Source organism: Microcebus murinus, chromosome 13, assembly GCF_040939455.1.
Source record: "Microcebus murinus isolate Inina chromosome 13, M.murinus_Inina_mat1.0, whole genome shotgun sequence".
Taxonomy (NCBI): Eukaryota; Metazoa; Chordata; class Mammalia; order Primates; family Cheirogaleidae; genus Microcebus; species Microcebus murinus.
The window spans coordinates 65,531,702-65,552,083 of NC_134116.1; positions in this window are offsets into that span (position 1 = coordinate 65,531,702).

Genomic DNA, 20,382 nt, shown 5'->3' on the forward strand with positions numbered 1-20,382 from the left:
GTGATAAGAGATTTAAAATACACCTTCATGGGCACCATCCATGAGCATGTTTGGCAATTAGCGTGGTAGACATTCAGTTAAATATCGAATAACTTGTATAGCCTGGACCCTGTTATGAGTCGTGGAGATATAAGACAAGCTGAGTCTCTGCTCCCAAAACAGAATGAACTTGCATTCTAGTGGAGGTAGACAGATAATAAACAGAAAAAAAAAATACACCAGGGAAATAAGGTAGAATGGCAACTAGAAATAGGCTTCATTCCCAAGAGAATAAAGGAAGGTATCTTTGAGGAAGGAATATGTAATTCAAACCCTCAATATTATGGCATTTGTGAATCTGCCTTTCAGAATTTATGATATGAATGCTTGAGTCTAAGGTATAAATTAGAGAAGCAAGCATTTATAGATTCAATAAATAGGTCACTCTTACCAAGCCATTACTTATTCACAAAGCATATAACTTGTTCAGGTTCTCAATGAATTCAATCACCCACTCACCTTTCAAAGGAAAGCATTACAAATTCAGAAGTGTTGGGCTCAATTAGAAGAATTTATGGCTATGTTTTCTTTAGCCAAGCTCTGTGATGCTCCCCACCAAATGACAGTGTCCCAATACGCTCTCTCTTTGATCTCTTCTAAACTGAGCAGTTGCCCACCAAAGCATTTGAGCCAAACTTTTCTTGGAACACAGATAAAACTATTCATTAGCTAATGAATTTTTAAGATAATCAAATTGGATTTCCCCTTCTCCAATCCATATATTAAAACAGCAAATTCTTTACATTTTTCTTCCAGGACCCCAGGTGTCAACTCAAAATGAAATAAACTGCCTGTAAACATGGCTATTTCTCAAGTTGATTTTTGCCCATTCAATTTTTTGGTTTAATCAAAAATGTATGTGAGTCTGCATTAGACATTGGTCTATTTGGGTAGCAGGGAAGGAGGGAAGGAAATAAGAAAGGTAGAAAAAGAAAATGAGGAAGTAGGAAGGAAAAGGGGGAGGGAAAAAGAAAGAGAGAAAACAAAGCACCTTTTACCCCTGGGCTTATCCAAACAATATCTATGTCAAGTTGCAGGATGCATCAATACTCATTTACCAGGTTATATCCCCTTTATAAAGGCTAAGAGCAACATTATTATTAAACCAGTCTACATGGATATAAACAGCAGGTAGAACACACTTTACATTATATATTTGGACAAGAAAACCACAAATATTTCTCTACCTCCCCAACCTCTTTTCTGAAAAAGGAAACAAGACAATGGCATTTTTAAAAGTCAAATAGCAATTTCACCCCAGTCAAAAATTCCCCTAAAGAGAAAGGTACATCTGAATATTCTTGGCAACTTTAATAACTTATCAATATTTAAGAAAGACAAATACTTCCTGATATTACTTATGTGAGGAATCTAAGTTGGTTAATGGATGCAAAAATACAGTTAGAAGTAATAAGTTCTAGCATTTGATAGTACCATGGGGAAATCACAGTGAACAATAATTTATTCTATATTTCAAAATAGGTGAAAGAGAAGAATTATAATGTTCTCAACACAAAGAAAAGATACATGTTTGAGGTGATGGATATCAATTACCTTGATTTTTATCCTTACACATTGTATAAGTGTACCAAAATATTACATGTACCCCCATGATATGTATAATTATGTATAAGCATATCAATAAAATATATAAAAAATACTCTAACTCAAAGAAGCAGAGAGCAGAATGGTGGTTCTTGTGACTTGGGAGATGGGAAAACAGGGAGGTATTATTCAAAGGATTCAAAGTTTCAGTTATGTGAAATGATTAAGTCCTAGAGACCTACTGTACAGCATAATACCCACAGCTAATAATGTATTATAAACAAATTTTGCTATGAGGATAGATCTCAAGTTGTGTTCTTATCACACACACAAATAATAATAAATAAAGAGAATGGGAAGAAACTTTTAGAGGAGATGGATGTATTTATGACACAGATTGTGGTGATGGTTTCACAAGCATATACTTGTCTCTAAACTCATAAAGTCGTATATCCTTAAATATGTACAGCTTTGTGTATATCAGTCATACATCAATAAAGTAGATTTTGTAAAAAGAATTATGATTTATTTCTGATTCGTGATGGGAATGTTTTAGAAGCAGAAGGAATTCTTCCTAGGAGAATAAAGCAGATAGCAGGGAAGGATGAGAGTGTGTTTCTTCTCCCTAAAGAAACCTTGGGTAGGAGTTGGAGAGGAAATAAGAAGGAAAGCAAAATTGGATCTTTCAAGTACACTGTGGAGACCTCTCCAAGGTGGATGGGACCCCAGACCCATGAAAAGAGATTGTCCTTGTAGGACTCATGCAGGCAGGGACCTGGTACCTGGGAACTGATAGTAGCATAGAAGATCAGATACAAGAATGACTTCTTAGAGTGTTTAGCGAAAACTTAAGATGGATTTATCAGCACACACTGAAACTATAGGGAAAATAAATTCTAAAAACTTTTCAAAGGATCAGAGTATGGTGGATCTAAGTTATTAGATAGCATCTCTTATTACTAGAATGGAAACAATAGGTCTGGTTGATGTCTGTGCCATACTACTTTCTTCTTGCTTTCCTGCCACCCTCTCAAGAAAGGTCAGTCTTTGCCAGACAGATTCTGTATGAAAGTAGAAAAGGGCACAAATGTTACATGTGCAGCTTTATGAATATTCAAAAAGTGAATACACCCATGTACCTGCCATCAACTGTCACAAGAAATGGAATATTGGTGGCACTCCAAATGATTCCTTTGTGCCTTCACTCTGTCACAATTCTCCCCATCAAAGGTACACTATCCTGTCTTCTATCAGTTATTTTTGTCTGCTTTAAACTCCGTGTAGATGGATGATACAATATGTACTACAATATGTCTGTCTTTTTTAGTTCAATGTATATTAGTGAAATTATCCACCCATATACCAATAATTCATTCATTCCAATTGTTATACAGTATTCTATTTTATGACTATACCATTATGTATTTACCATTATATTTAGGTTGTTTTCAGATTAGTGTTATTAAGAATAGTGCTGCTAAAAACATCATTTTATATAATTTAATGAACATTTATACTTTTAGAAACATATGTACACATTTCTAGGAATGAAATCACTGGGTAATAGGGTATACACACTTTCAGCTTTAGTAGATTAGTCAAACATTTGCATGCTCATAGTGTATGAGATTTGTATATTGGTATACTTAGTCTTTAATTTTAGTCATCCTGGTGAGTATTTAGCAAATCATTGTGATATTAAATTCTATTTCCATAATGACTAATAAGTATGAGCACCTTTGCATATGCTTGTTAACCATTTGGATATTATGTTTTGGAAAATGTCTGTTCAACTTCTTTGCCCATTTTTCTAATGTGTTAATTGTCCCTTTCCTTCCCTCCTGACAACAGTGGAATAAAGCTAGAAATAAGTAACAAGAGGAACATTGAAAATGATACAAACATTTAGAAATTAAACAATATGTTCCTGAATGACCAGTGGGTCAATTAAGAGATTAAGAAAGAAATTAAAAAATTTCTTGAAACCTGTAACTTTTTAGAGCATAGAAAAAAAAACAAAACTAGAAATCAATTATAAGAGAAATACTCAAACCTATACAAAGTCATGGAAATTAAACAACCTGCTGCTGAATAATTGTTGGGTCAAAAATGAAACCAAGATAGAAATCAAAAGATTCTTTGAATTAAACGACAAAGGGGACACATGCTATCAAAATCTATGAGATTCGGCAAAAGGATTCCTTAGAAGAAAATTCATAGCTTTAAATGACTACATCAAAATACAGAAGAATCACAGATTAATAATCTATTGACCCACCTCAAGGAACTAGAGAAGGAAGAGAAAACCAAACCCAAAGCCAGCTGAAGAAAAGAAAAAATTGAAGGTCAGAGCAGAAGTAATTGAAATGAAAACAAAAAATATGACACAAAGGATCAAGAAAACAAAAACTTGATTCTTTGAAAAGTTAAATAAAATCAACAGACCTCTTGCATGATTAACCAGGAATAGGAGAGAAAGGTCACAAATAAGCTCAATCAGAAATGAAAAAGGAAACATTACAACTGATACCACAGATATTGAAAACATTATCCATGAACACTATGCACATAAACTAGAAAACATAGAGGAAATGGACAAATTCCTGGAAACACACAACCTTTCAAGACTCAGTCATGAAGAAATATAACTCTTGAACAGGCTAATAATGAGAAAATTCACAATAGCTACAAAGAAAATAAAATTTCTAGGAATATACTTAACCAAGGGAGTTAACGATCTCTACAAGGAGAACTATGAAACACATAGGAAAGAAATCACAGAGGACACAAACAAATGGAGGAGCATATCATGCTCATAGATTGGTATAATCAACATTGGTAAAATGTCCATACTATGCAAAGTGATTTACAGATTCAATGCAATTGCCATCAAAATACCAATGTCATATTTCACAAAATATTCTACACTTTGTTTGGAACTAGAAAAGAGCCCGAATAGCCAAAGCAATCTTAAGCAAAAAGAATAAATCTGGAGGCATCACATTACCAGACTTCAAACAATATTACAAGGCTATAGCAACCAAAACAGCATAGTATTGGCACAAAAATATAGACAATGGAACTGAACAGAGAACTCATATAAAACCATCTACCTACTACTAACTGATCTTTGACAAAGCAGACAAAAATGCACGCTGGAGAAATAAAGCCCTATTCAATAAATGGTGCTGGGAAAATTGGATAGTTACATGTAGAAGAATAAAATAGGACCCTTATCTCTCACCACTCACTAATATTAATTCAAGATGTATAAAAGAATTAAATGTAAGGAATGAAACCATAAAAATTCTAAAAGAAAATGTAGGAAAATCTCTTGTAGATATTGGCCTAGGTAAGGAATTTGTGACTAAGACTTCAATGGCAATTACAGCAACAACAAACATTAATAAATGGGATTTGATTAAACTAAAAAGCCTCTGCACAATTAATGAAATAATCAATAGTGGAAGTAGACAACCTACAAAATGGTAGAAAATATTCATAAATACATATCTGATAAAGGGATAATATCCAGAATCTACAAATAACTCAAGCAAATCAGCAAGAAAAATACAAAGTACCCCATTAGAAAGTGAGCAAAAGATATGAACAAAAGCTAAAACAAGCACCAGATATATTCTCCAGCAAACTGGTATTAACTGAGTAGCATCTAAGTGGACACACAGGTGCTACAGTAATAGGGTATTGGGGAGGTGGGAGGGGGGAGGGGGGCGGGTATATACATACATAATCAGTGAGATGTGCACCATCTGGGGGATGGTCATGATGGAGACTCAGACTTTTGGGGGGAGGGGGGGAAATGGGCATTTATTGAAACCTTAAAATCTGTACCCCCATAATATGCCAAAATAAAAAAAAAAAAAAAAGAAAAAAGAAATACAAAAAAAAAAAAAAAAAGATGACAGACAAATGGATAATAAACATATGAAAACATGCTCAACATCACTAATCATCAGGGAAATGCAAATTAAAGTGAGATATCACCTTATCCTAGTTAGAATGGCTTTTATTTAAACATCCAAAAACAATACATCCTTGCACGGATGCAAAGAGAAAGGGATGCTTATACATTGTTGATAGGACTACAAATTAGTACAACCTCCATGGAAAACTGTTTGGGTATTCCACAAAGAACTAAAAGTAGACTTACTATTCAATATAGCAATCCCACTATTGGGTATCTACCTAAGGGAAAAGAGGTCATTTTATCAAAAAGACAACTTCACTAGAATGTTTATGGTGGTATAATTCACAATTTTAAAGATGTGGAATCAACCGAAGTGGCCATCAATTCATGAATGTTAATAAAATGTGGTAATGTGTATACTATGGAGTACTACTCAGCTATATAAAGGATGAATTAATGTCTTTTGCAACAATTTGTATGAATCGGAGAACATTCATGAGAGAACTTCCTGAGTGAAGTATCTATGAAAAAACAAATACTACATGTATTTGCTATTAAAATGGAACTAACTACTGAGCATACATGTTCACAGAGAGAAGTAAAACTAGGTGGAAATCAAACACAATGATGGGAGGAGAGGAGGAGCCAAAACCTACCTAATGGGTACAGTGAACACTATTTGAGTGATGGGCACACTTACAGCCATGATTCAAACATTACAAAAATGATCCATCTAACCAAAAACATTTATTTCCCCTTAATATTTTGAAATAAAGAAGGAAAATTACACTAGAAGTAGTACTTCCAAATAAATTATGAAAATAAAATAAAGAATAGAGGAACTTGTACATTCTTCACACAGTTTGCACAGGAAAACCAGCACAAGGAAAAGATATAGGTATAAGTTCTTCTTTCAGTTCACAGTTTATTTGAATCTCAACTACTTGCACATTGTAACTCAATGTGATATAATAGGCAAGTAGGAATGAAATATTGAGCTGAATATCACAGGCTTTGTGGCCTCCATTCAACAGCTTATTTAGTTTTTCAGAAAATTATAGCCAATAATTTCAGACAGAGTTGTATAATAGATTTTTTTAAAGGAGTTGAAACCTAATTATTCTGTCATGATATGTTGCAGAAGCTATATTTCTCTGATTAATAATCTTATAAATAATAACACAATAGAATTATTATAATAGAAAAATGGGACAATTACAGTATAGTGATTAAATTGTGGAGACTGGAGCTAAATTGCATGGGTTTGAAATCTAGCTCTACCACCTACTACCTGTGACAATGGACAGATCACTTTATCTTTTCTAATCTCAGTTTCTTCATCTGTCAAGTGGGAATAACAGTGACTGCCTTCTAATGTTAATTTGAAGATTAGATGGCATGTAGGAAGGCTTAGGATAATATAGCAAAGATTATATTATTACACATCAATTATGGTTTTCCTTTTCCTTTGCATCAAGGCCAGGGGCAGATCCCTAGGAATAAGAGATAGGAAAGTTGAACTGCATGTAGCATCTCTGTGTCACTTACATGGTCTTGTCTTAAAATGGAACATCAATTTTCACTTTCTCCATGGTTTAGCCTCTAAACCACATGCATCACTAGTTCTCCTCTTCATGGTGTGATTTTTCAAGATGTACCAATAGATTACAACCTGAGTTTAGATACTATGTTGTAGCACACATACACACACCTGGAGCTAATGGAAAACATCCTTGTTAACATGTACCAAACCAAGAAAACATTTTATTTAATGCAAAAGACATAGGTATAAAACAGAAATGAATTCATTTTTTTTAAGAATTAAAAACTACAAATGCAGCACATCTGTCAGTTACCAACCTCCCACATTATATTATCCTCTGCAGGTTTATTCATATTTTTCATCTAAGGGCAAAACTTCTGGCCAATCTATTGTAGAGGAATAGTAAAACTAACTCATTTGTTTCCTGTTGACCTAGTTAGAGTACATTTTTTTCTGTCTTTGATTAAAAATAATTTTATAGATCTTGTTTATACAACTACTGTTATTTGCAAAGAAGGTATGTTGTAATGCAAAATGGGAACAATGATTTTAGATATGAAATTTAATCAATCTACCAACAATATTAATTCTGCAGCTTCTATTTGTCAAAGTCTGCACTCAATGCTGTGGGCAACACAGTTGAATTATGAGGCATAATTTCCTCTTCTGAGAAGCTATCAGAATTCAGCCCAGAGTATGTCTTCAGTGTCAATGTAAATTGTTTTGGCCATTCATAAAACTGAAACTAAATTGAAAATGTATCATTTTAACTCAGGTGAAACAAAAGGCAACCTAGATAAAGAAATAGGTTTTTCTCTGTCAATGACGCTGACCATTTCACATTCCCATACAAAAGAGCCCAGAACATCTCATGGGCTGAGTTTGGGTTCCTAGGAATGCGAAAGGAACATCCTAGTGAATTTGTGCATATGTATGTATATATGAGGATAATGGAGTAGCTAGTAGGGAAGGTAGCCTAAGAAAGGCATTGATGATTCTGCTTGTGTGAATGAAAAATACCATTGATTCCAAGCAGAGGAATACACTGCCATCTTAAACTTTCTGTGCAAAGCATATAAGAGAGATGTAGGTAATCAAAATGGAAATGCCTAGTGTCAAGCATGTGGTCAATCCAATAATGAATGAATGAATGAATGATAGAAAAAATGTAAAAGAAATTTTTGGCCCAAATATTTGCACTCAAGAAATGATCTGCAATAAAAATATATGATTACCATGTGGCAAGCAATGATGTAGTGAGTAACAACAAAAATTAACATCTATCAAATGCTTTGATGTGCCAAGGATTTTACAAGCATTGTCTTATGTTACTCTCATAACAATCTAATGAGTAGGTACTAGTACTCTCATTTTATAGTTCAGGAAGCTGAGAAGAGTAAACAGTAAAGCTGGGCTGCACATCCAGATCAGTCAGACTCCAGAGCTCATGCTGTTTAGCATCAGCCTCTACTCTTACTCACTTGACAGAAGTCGAGGTCTGACTGCTGTGTTATATGTTGCTTCGCAGACTAGGGAGTATGACAATTTTTAATATTGTAGTTTGGGATTTTAACTGGAAATTTTATATTTCAATCAGGGCTCTCTTACACACCATAAGAGACTGAATTTAGATATATTAGGAAAATGCAATGATGATATGCATATTATCAGATTCCTCCCAAGTAACAGGGTCTCACCTGTTATACCCAGAGGTCAGGTATCCACATAGGATTAACAAGTTATTCTGGTAAAAATTACTCAACTCCTGAACATAATGTCAAACAACCTCTTCCATCATGCTCATGAAAATCAGGTTTGTGACCCAGTGGGAGTGCCAAAGCACAGGATTTCCAGGATTATGGGTCCTCCACCAGACCATAATGCAACCCCCTTTGGTTTATCAAGAACACTGAAATATCTATCCTCAGACAGGATTTTTTTGTATTTCCATAGACAGACATGTTTCCTAATTTCAGGGCCATTTTTGAAAACATGATTTGTTATAAAAAATAATTTCACAAAACTTTCCTATTTTGGCAGGGACCAAAAAATAGCCTCCCCCCTTCCAATGTACTCTCCACACTGTCCCCAGTAATTTCTAAAAGCACAGTTCTGATTATGGAGCTCCTCCGATGAAAGAGCCCAAATGGCTGTCCAACTGAGATTAGTTGTTAAGGTCTTTTGCAATCTGCATCAAAGTTATTTTTCTAACTGTGTCTTCAAAAACAACTTCTATTTGCTCCAAACTGTGCCCTTTTCCAAACACTTCGTATATGTTCAGATAGCAGAGCCTTTGCTCCTGCCATTCCTTTGACCTAGCATATCTTCTCCATTCCTATGGAGAATCCAGGTAGATTGCAGGACATCCACCTGCCCAGTCATCTTACTTAGCCTTCAGAACTCAGTTAATTTTTAAATTCTCCACAAACTCTTCTCTTAAAAGTAACAATTTCAGTAAGAATTTCTTTCTGTTCCCTTTGAGTCCCATGGCTTGGTGTGTATGCCTTTGTTTAATATTTATCAGAATCTAACATGTGATAATTTCCTCTATCCCTATTTTTTCCCACTAGACTGTGAGCTTATTGTCTACAAGAATAATGGTTTACTCACGTTAGTATCTTGTTGCCTAGCCCAGAAACTTTAGTGAACAAAGAGCAACCATTAATTAGTTGATTTTAAACAACTGGTGATCGCTATTTTATTCACAAGATTTCTGAAATCTATAAAAGTTCTGAGATTAAATTAGATTTCCAATTGGTCTTGCATTGATGGAATTGCCCTTTTATTATATGAATAAACAATGTAGCACTTTCACATTGTTTAGTTTGAGTGGCTCTTTCACCTTCCAATTAATTTTTTCCAGCCAACATTAGGATCTTATTTGTAATTTACTGAAAAGACACTGGAGGGTCAGAAGAAACATTCCAAATGCAATACTTTAGTGTGAGAAATACCGGCTTAAATAAAGAGAAGATAAATATACTCAACAGACATCCTGGCGTTTAGACCAGTTACGGAAAAATTTAATCAAGAGGCCAGGAGACAGCTCGATGACTCATGAATATTTAACATGAATTTCATTAAGTCTAACAACGTTAAGAGATGCTGTCATACTTGAGGCATACCTTTGGAAATGGTCTATAATATCAAAATGCCACTGCTGGATAGCTTTCTTCAATGTAAATCATCTATTTGAACATTAATTCATATTATATCAGAATTAGGAATTATTGGTAGAGCCAAGTAAAATACCTAGTAAATGTAATCTTGTCCTTGGTTTTAATATCCATTTGCCAGGGATGAATTATTGAATATAGACAAATAGGGAATAATATTTTGGGACTAATCGTGTGACTGCATCAATAGCAGCAAAGGGCTCAAGACGTGCCCCTAACTTTCCTAAAGGCCTTACTTAATCTGGAGGTTAGGCAATAGGAAAGGACAGAGGGAAAGAATGTGTTTTCACTCAGCTGTCATTGCACCAAATGTGAATCTAGTCAATGCTTTGGTTTCCATTTCTTTTTGCTTCTTGTGGCTGGACATTCAGTAGTGATTGAAGTCGGGTGTGAGATACCATATGCAGCTTTTATGTTCATAACCTTTAAACTCATTTCTTCTTGCTTTCCATTTACCATATTTTCATGTTGATTTAAAAACCCTCCTTCTCAGTCATACTAAGATTTCTGCACCACAATCCCTTCAAGTACTCATTCTTCTGTATCTTAAATACCTCCCATAGACTAACATAAATTTAACGCTGAAGTGTTGGAAGCAAGGGTGACATGGCTGTAACAGGTGTCACTCCACCATCAGGGATTATTTGGCTTGTCAGTCAAGTGACCCCTTCTTCACTCACTCTTCCACATGCCTCCTTAAAAACCAGATGATTGGTGGAAGAGGATGGTCCACCCAGAGAGGAGGGCCACGTTTTGGTAGAGGGTATGGTGAATGAGGGAAATGTGGTGAGTAAGGGAGGTTAGTTAGGAAATGAAGGAATCGGTACCCCAGTTACGTCTTTGTGTTTTCCTGCCTTGGGGATTACTGTCAAGAAATTGTGTTTGTTTTGTTCTTTCTGATGTTCAGACCCTAACATTGGATTCCATCCTTCTAACACCTATCTGTATTGAATCAATAGCAGGTTTTAGATGCTTTATTTAATAGTAAATAAAGCCAAAGTCCTTTGAATAAAATTACAACGTGCTTTGTGATAAAGAATTGTAGTAACAGGGACTATTTAAAATAGTAAGAGTATGTTAATAATGATGATAATAATAATAATGATGATAAAGCAGTTTTTCTTCACAATACTAAGGACAAGCAAGTGGTAGTGAAAACAATAGGAGTGAGATGGGAATCTATTCTGGTCATCAATGTCTTTATAAGCAGGATACTTTCCTGGTGTCTCTCACTTCTTCTAATCCTGATGATGATTACTGTATTTATTAAATCCTCTTGCCTGAAAGTAATATAAAGCCAACCAAACTAAGATAAGCTGAAAAAGAAATTTTTGGAAGTACATGGGGCTTTATGAAGAGATTCCCTGCCTGGAGTGTTGTGGAAGATAAGGAAGTCCTCTGACGCATCATTCTCAGGCCTGCTCTTCACTACTGATCTGTTTCTATCCTCACGCATGGATCACCCTATTTTCCAGTCTTAATGTAACAAAATGTCTGCTGTTCACAGATCTGAAATTTTACATGTTCTAGTCACCCTGAGGAAGCTAATCTCCCTCTCTTCCTCCCTCCCTCTTCTTTCTTTTGTTTCCTAATTGCCAAGAAAGGGACCAAACTTGTCCATACAGGTCCTGATATAATATGTCTTAAATCACATCTTTCAAGATAACACTTCATTCCTAAGAATAAGATGACATTTAAAAGTATGTGAACAACAAATTGTTTATCAAATTGTGCCCTGATTTGACACATTTATATCCTTCAAGTATCCCATAGGGTTACCTGCAAAACACTGTACCTGGCATTTTGAGATAGTTTACTCATCTGGGAGAAGCTGTATGGAATCTGTGTGTGGGAAACATTTTAGAAGGAACCAAAAGGAACTCTTACTTATAGGACAGTGTTGTTATTTATATCTTTAGAAACAGCAGGTGACCTCTTGACAAGAGTTTCTCTCTGTCTTGGGAGAGCGTCATTGCTATCCTAGAGGCAGAGGATGAGTTAAGCTCCCTTTGACAATTGCTTCACTTTAATAATTACAATACCAATTATTTAACATTAATTAAGTAGGTTTCTTTCATATATGTGTATTATAAGTAACTTATTACCACAATGACTTTCTCCTAATTTATAGTGAAAATTCAAAGTTAAATATTCTTCTCTTGGAAAAAATATTGGGGTAACCCCAGCTGAAAATACAGTTGGTGACTGTGAATCCTCATGATGAATTCATCTGGGCTCCTTTGAAATAAGCATTAATATTAAAAGAAAAGAAAAACTGCCCTGTAGGCCCAGTGAGACTCATAATTTAATGTGTTTTTAAGCATTTTTCCTCCAGAGATGCTAAAATCTTTAATCCCCAAATTGAAAAATATTATTAGTGGTAAGTATAAGTTGCATATCTTAAAATTTCTCTGAGTGTGGTAGTCCATTTTTAGGTTAGGAAACAAAAACTAGGAAATAGAGTAGTCTATTTCTATTTTCTCTGTTTTGCCTGAAAACTATAGGTACTTTAATGTAGAGCTTAGTGTTTAAATTCCTTGCTTAAGGAGACTCTTTCCAATGACAGGCAGCCCCAGTTCATTGTTAATTCACAGAGCTCCACATGTCTGGTTACCTCTTTGCTGAGTGTCAGAGCTCTTGGACCCGGAGCTGAAGGTGACCAAATGCATATTAGAAGGAGAGACTGCAGTATTTTAACTAAGTCTGACTCAGATAATGATTTACTGCTTGACAATAGATTCTTGAAATGTTTCCTGTTCCATATGTCTCCTGACACTGTTGTGTGTGGTTTTTCCCTAAGCCCTTTGCTGACTTACTAGGAGAATGTCAAATTCATATTGATGTCATTACACTCTGAGATAACTGCACTTACAAAGAAAACAGATAGAACAAAGCAGTGGGAAAAATCTCTGGTAGTGGAGTCTGGCTGAGGAGTCTGCGTTAGCAACTGTTCCACATTGACATACTGGGAACTGAACTTGTTTGGTTAAATATTTCTATAAAGTTATATTTCATTCCAAATGTGCACACACCATTGACAGCTCATTATGTAACTCATTGCCTCATAAAAATAACTTAAATTTCTACCCCATGTCTGGATTAACCTCTTCATTTTTTTAAGTAAGGAAGCTCTAACGCAGATGTCAGGGATGTATAGGTACAACAAACCAAAATCATCTTCCAATTGACAAGGGTGCCTGACATTTTACCATGAACTCTATGCTTTTCATACAAAGAGAAAGGGCAATTTATGTCTCATAAAGATACAAAGAGCAGTTCCATTTATATTTCACATGCAATACTAGGACCATGACATCAGAAGATATAACCAATGTTATCTGATCTAGCCACATATGATTGAGAAAGATTTAGCCCAAATGAAAGTTAGATGTCTTAGTCAGTGTTTTCCAAATTTTTGAGTTATGAGAACCTCTTTCTAAACTAAAAAAAAAAATTTCCTTGAACATTTTTTATTTTAGTTTTAGTTACCCCCTTCATTTAAAAAATTATATATTCATATCTAGGTGGCAATCAACATGATGACTGGTACAGCATCTCACATATCAGTATTAACATTGAATGTAAACAGTCTAAATGCCTCACTTAAAAGATACAGATTTTCAAAATGGATAAAAACCACAACTTGAACATATGCTGCCTACAAGAAACCCAATGAAATAGTAAAGATTCTCACTGACTAAAGGTAAAGGGATGGAAAAAAGTATTCCACACAAATGGAAACCCAAAAAGAACAGGAATGGCTATTCTTATATCACATAAAATAACAATATAAAAAATCAAGACAAAGATGGTCATTAAATAACTCAATGAAAATCTATAACAATGCTAAATATATATGTACCTAACACAGGAGATTCCAAATTCATAAAAAATATACTACTAGGCTTAAAGAAGCAAATAAACAGCAACATCATAAAAGCCAAGGACTTCATCACTCCACTAACAGAATTAGACAGATCATTGAGGCAGAAAATGCACAAAGAAACATTGGATTTAAACAGTACTGGAGAACAAATAGACCTAACAGACAATTACAGAACATCTTACCCCCAAACTACAAAATGTACTCTATAAAAAAGACAGCTGCACTTGAATGTTTATAGGAGCACAATTCACAATTGCAAAGGTGTGGAAACAACCCAAATTCCCATCAATATATGAGTGGATTAATAAAATATGGTATATGTGTACCATGGAGTGCTATTCAGCTCTAAGAAACAATGGTGATATAGCACCTCTTGTATTTCCCTGGACAGAGCTAGAACCCATTCTACTAAGTGAAGTTTCCCAAGAATGGAAAAACAAGCACCACATGTACTCATCAGCAAAGTGATATTAACTGATCAACACCTAAGTGGACATATAGGAATAATATTTATCGGGTGTCGGGCAGATTGGAGGGGGGGAGAGGATGGGCATATTCATATATAATGAGTGCAAAGCGCACCGTCTGGGGGATGGTCAGAGCGTGAAGCTTTGACTAGGGGGGGAGGCAATATATGTAACCTTAACATTTGTACCCTCAAATAGGCTGAAATAAAAATAAATAAATAAAAGTAGCTTTCCTCCTTATAAAAAAATATGATACTATACCAATTAAACTATTCACAGAAGAATTAGCATTCTTATAAATCTAAAATGGTAGAGATAGGTAGGTAGATTGATATAGATAGATGGATATTTAGATTGCAATTGGGCACTGATTTATATCAGGTGAAATAGCTATAAAAATTTATTTTCTTTTAACAACCCTGATAGAATGGTTAAGAAGTTTTAAAAAGAGTGAAAAATTTAAATATCGGTCAAGTTCTTATGTTGACATCACTAAAAGAATTTTTCTTTTCAGTAGATATTGTGTTTAAGGCTACATAGATATTTCCTTATGACTGAAAAAATGAGGGAGAATATAAGAAAAGTCCTGGATTGGGGTGGAACTGTTGAAGATGAATGTGGAAAGAGCAGTCCACATGTATTTTAATAGAATTGAATTTTATTCTGGAGTCTTATTTTTTAAATCTGTGTCATCATGAACATGTCACTTCATTTTTGTTTCTCAGCTTATAGATTTGTAAAATAAACTTAATAATATCTATTATTATCACAGAACATTAACACAGAGTACAGAATAATATAGAACAATATTGTCATAACAAAATAATATTCTATTACTCCAAGACCGGACACGGTGGCTCACGCCTGTAATCCCAGCACGCCTGCAATCCCTGAGAGGCCAAGGCAGGAGGATTTCTTGAGGCAAAATAGTATTTCATTACTGCAGAATAAAGTCTCTGAAAAAGCAAATATATATATATGTGTGTGTGTGTGTGTGTGTGTATATATGTGTGTGTGTGTATATATATACATTCTTCTCATTAGCACATGGAACATTTTTAAAAATAGATCATATGTTAGGCCTATAAAACAAGTCTCAGTAAATTTTAAAAAATCAATATTATAGCATGTATCTTCCAAGATCACAGTATAATAAAAGCAGAAATCAATTCCCAAAACTATACAAACACATGGAAATTAAACAACCTGCTGCTGCATTATCCCTGGGTCAATGATGCAGTCAAGATGGACATCAGAGGATTTTTCTAACTGATCAACAAAAGTGACACAGCTACCAAAATCTCTGGCATACAGAAAAAGCAGTGCTAAAAGGTGAGTTGATAGCACTAAATGCCTACATCAAAAAGATCACAAATTAACAACACAATGTCAAACCTCAAGGAACTAGAAAAAGAAGAAAAAGCCAAATCTAAAACCAGCAGAAGAAAAGAAATGACAAAGATCAGAGCAGAATTAAATGAAATTGAAACCAAAATAGAAAGAAAAAACAAAATACAAGGGATAAATGAAAGAAAAATATTGGTTCCTTGAAAATATAAACAAAACAGATAGGCCACTAGCTAAATTAATCAGAAATAGAAAAGAGACTATTCAAAAAATTTATATTTAGCATATATGTACTAAGTGCATATTATGTGATGGGCATGATACTGCATAAACACAGTCTTTGCTTTCAAGAGGTTTGCAGAATAAAACATGATTTTAGTGCAATGAATTTGCATTTTAGTAATCACAACAGCATTTGTATATACTTCACCACACAGGTTCATAGGTGTGTATTTACTTTGTTTAAAAACCATGATTGACACATACTGTTGGCAGATTCTCATATGAACCACTGTATCATACCTTCTACATCTACCCCAATTCTGTAGCCAACTGATTCAGAACCATTGGCCCAAGCTTCCTCCTTTCTCCCAGGGGAGGCACCTCTACCTCCTTTTCAGAGACAATGTAGTAGAGTGTTAATAAAAGAAGTTTTAGATCCTGGGTCTAGTATTTATCAGCTATGTGACCTTAGGCTAGTTACTTAACATTTCTGTGCTTCCATTTCTCCCTTTGAAGTAGAAATAATAATAGTATCGATGTCATGGGGTTATTGTGAGAATTGGGGAAGTTAATGCATACACAGCACCACAGCACTTAGAAATGATGATTGTTACTATTACTTATCACTATAATTACTACTACTACTACTGTTCAGTGTTGTCAAAGTAGGTACTGTGTGAGTGCCTACTTTGAGTCGAGCACTGACCAGAAAGCACAGCCAACCAGTCAGTCATGCATGAGAGTGTGTCAAGATTTGCCTTTGCTGATTAAAGCTTCCATTTACAAAACATTCTAAACTTCAGTTCCTTTTGAGGGGGTATAGACGATTCAGGACTGTTCATTGTTTGCTAAGCTGATATGCTCATCCTTGTTTAATGCTCTATTGATCAGGAATGTGTGTAGGCACTCTGCTTGGGAGGCTTTCTTGGAGGATGCCTGGTATTGATGTCTGATTGCCAAGGAAACTCTGTGGGTTATTTCTTTTCTTCATAGGAGCTGCCTAATGGCATCAGGCCATTGATCCATTTACTGTATTTGGCCCCCTGGCAATCTCTAATGCTAGGAGGACCATGTAATTAAGTATTCTGCTTAGACGGTTGGAAGAAAAAAATACTGTGTTTGGCTGAGGGAGGCAGGAAGAGTGGAGTAGCTTTTAGACATGTCTTTTCTGCTTTTATACCAAGCTCTGAAGATTGGCCATATGCACCTTATAATTTATCATTTATTCTTCCTTTAGTTTTGAGTGCCCTTAAATATGTTCTTTCTTATTTGTTTAGTGATTTAAAGTCCATTTTCAGTGGATTGCATGGAAGGTAATAAGGGCATATGCTTTATTCTTGCTAAAGTGAGAAGAATATAAAAGAGTCATATTTTAGATTAGAGATAAGAATAATTTGGGGTCTACAGGCAGAAATGTCATTCAAAGAAGATGCAAATTTTCCTTTGTGACACCATTATTTACAAGGAAAAGATTTTCTACTGTTCTTCTAAATCAAAATGTGGTGTAACGTAGAAAGTGTAGCTTTTGCTTTTGATAGCCTGAAGTTTTATTTTAATTTTTAAAACTGAATCTCTAGATAAACTACGTGATGACGCCTCCATCCATTCAAAAATATACATAGTACAGGATCTACTGGGAAGATGCTGGTTGTTCATACTGAATCACTTCAATCCTATGGTCCCTTTGGCATAATAGGAGGTTTGAATGTTATTTGAATGTCACACTGGGCCTAAATGTTGTTTGATCTGGAGTTTGTTCTTGTACTCTGCCTCTAACTAACTGTAGAGAGTTGAGGAAGTTATTTATCTCTAGACTTCAGTTTCTTCTTATAATAATATAAGATGGGTATTATAATTATTCCTACAATATGGGCACAGAGTTGTTCTGAGGAGTAAATGAATTAATGTATATGGAAGGACTTAGTTAAACTATTAATATAAAGCATTACACAAACGTTAATTCTAATTTCTCTGGCATTTAGCTTCCTAGGCTGTGGCTCCTTTACACTTGCCAGCATGCAAACAATTATCTCTTAGCCAAGAACACCTCAGCAAGCATAGTGTGGGAGAAGATGTCCTGCCAGCAGCAGGCCTTTGTGGTAACGGGAAGGACAGCTATAACTGGCATCTAGCAAGAAGGTCCCTGGGGTGAGCCTGCATCTCATGATGTCAGGAAAATAGAAAAGGAAATGTTTGCATCTCTACACTTCTACCTCAGCAACTCTTTCTCTTTAAACAGACATATACTCATGCAAACATATAAACATATATACCTGAAGATACATGTGCAAAACATACATACACACATATATACTTACATATAATAGATACATATGCACACATATACTCAAATACACAAACTCCAATACACACAAAAACACATGTATACACAAATGTACACATAAATTTCATACACGCATACACATTTGCACATATTCACTCATATATACACATGCATATACACACGCATATACACACAACACTGTCAGGGTATCAGAAATGGGAAAGAATGAGTCCCCATTCTGATTTCTCATTAGTCTAATAACAAGAGGTGGGGATAGGGAGACTTTGCCTGGGTATTTTTCTCACCATTGCAAACTAAAGAAAATTTAAGCTAGAAGTGATTGTGGTAGTGGCTCTGGAATGCTGAATTTGAGGACTCGATGTTAGGACATTTTACCATTTCTTCTATCAGTATCCTTGGAAACAAAAGGAATTCAGAGCCCTTTGTATGTGAAAGCCACTTTATGCTCAGGTGGGCAATTTGGAAAGCTATATTGTGCACACCAGTATGCTTGGGAGACAGGTTTAGATAACAGAGGTTGAGGACCAGGGCAAGATGGCTGACTAGAGACATCACACACCGGATAGCCCTGGAGGAAGGAAGGGTTTCAGATAAAGGAGAGGGGAGAAAGGTCATAGCTTGGGTGTAGGAAAGAGAAAGAAGTACTAATGGAGCCTGCTGGGGACCTCGTGGAGGAAAATTACGAGGCAGAGAAAGAAGTGGCAAAAGGGAAAAAGGTAGAGAGGCTCAAAACCCAGTGAAGGGATAAGGGGGGATCCCTTCATCCTCCCCACACTCCCTTGGTGATCAGCGGGCTACCAAGTTACTTAAAAGCTTTTCCACCCCCATGAGACCAAGCACTGCGGCAACCAAAGAACTGTGGAGAGAACTTGCATGATCTCAGAGCTTGGACATTCCATGTAGAGTTCTCCTCCAAGGAGAGTGATCCAAGAGGCCAGAGAGCCAGCCTTATTCCATTCAGACCCTTATCCTCCCCTGCCCCTCTCCCCGACCTACTGCAACTGGGAGAGCAGTTTCAGCCAAGAATTTGGTGAGCAGCTGCCGGCCCCAGTTGGCACGCCCTCCAGTTGGAGGTTTCCTCAGAGAGTGGGCCCCATGCCTTTCCGCTTGAGGACCTGCAGTTGGCACAGGGTGACTGATCTGGGAGCTCCCTGCCTTCCCACATTTCCCAGAGATGCATGCCAGTGCCTCAGATGTGCAAGCTGAATCCTACACCCCCAGGACTCAAGTAGGCTGCCGGCAGGCAAAGGGGAGATTTTGGAGCTGGACTCCTGAGGTGAGGGAGCCCACATGGGCGGAATGAATGGATGGGAAGATGTCATGGGAGTCAGAGATGTGGTGATCTAGGGAAGTGTCCATTGCACCACAGGAAAGCTGCACTGTTATACTAGGGTGGGTCCTCTGGTAGGGAAGATCCCAGCCCATGGTGCCATAGCAACCGATTGCATCATGTTCAGACACCTGTTTGCCACCAGACACCAGAGGGCAGGGGTAACACAATAGGGGCAGAGCTAACAAGCTCCCTCAAACCCTTTCATAAGAACAGTAATTCCATTTATGAAGGCAAAGCCCTCATTACCTAATCACTTCCCAAAGACCCCACCTCTTAATACTATCACATTGAGGATTAAGTTTCAACACATGAATTTTGAAGGGACACATATGTTCAAGCCATTGCAGTAGTAAATAAGAACCAGGGTGTAAAATTGTTGGGGATATATAAAAATGTTTCTAAAAGCTCTATCCAGACACCTGGGTTAGAATTAGATGACTGGCTATTTCCAATGGTAGCTTTTGGTTCTCACTCTGGAGCTCCTGGTTTAGTATTTCTGGGAGTCATCCCCCTAATCTTGATTTTTATCCATCCCCTTGGTGATTCTTGTCTACACTGATCAGTCACTTAATTCAGGCTAAGTAACTAATG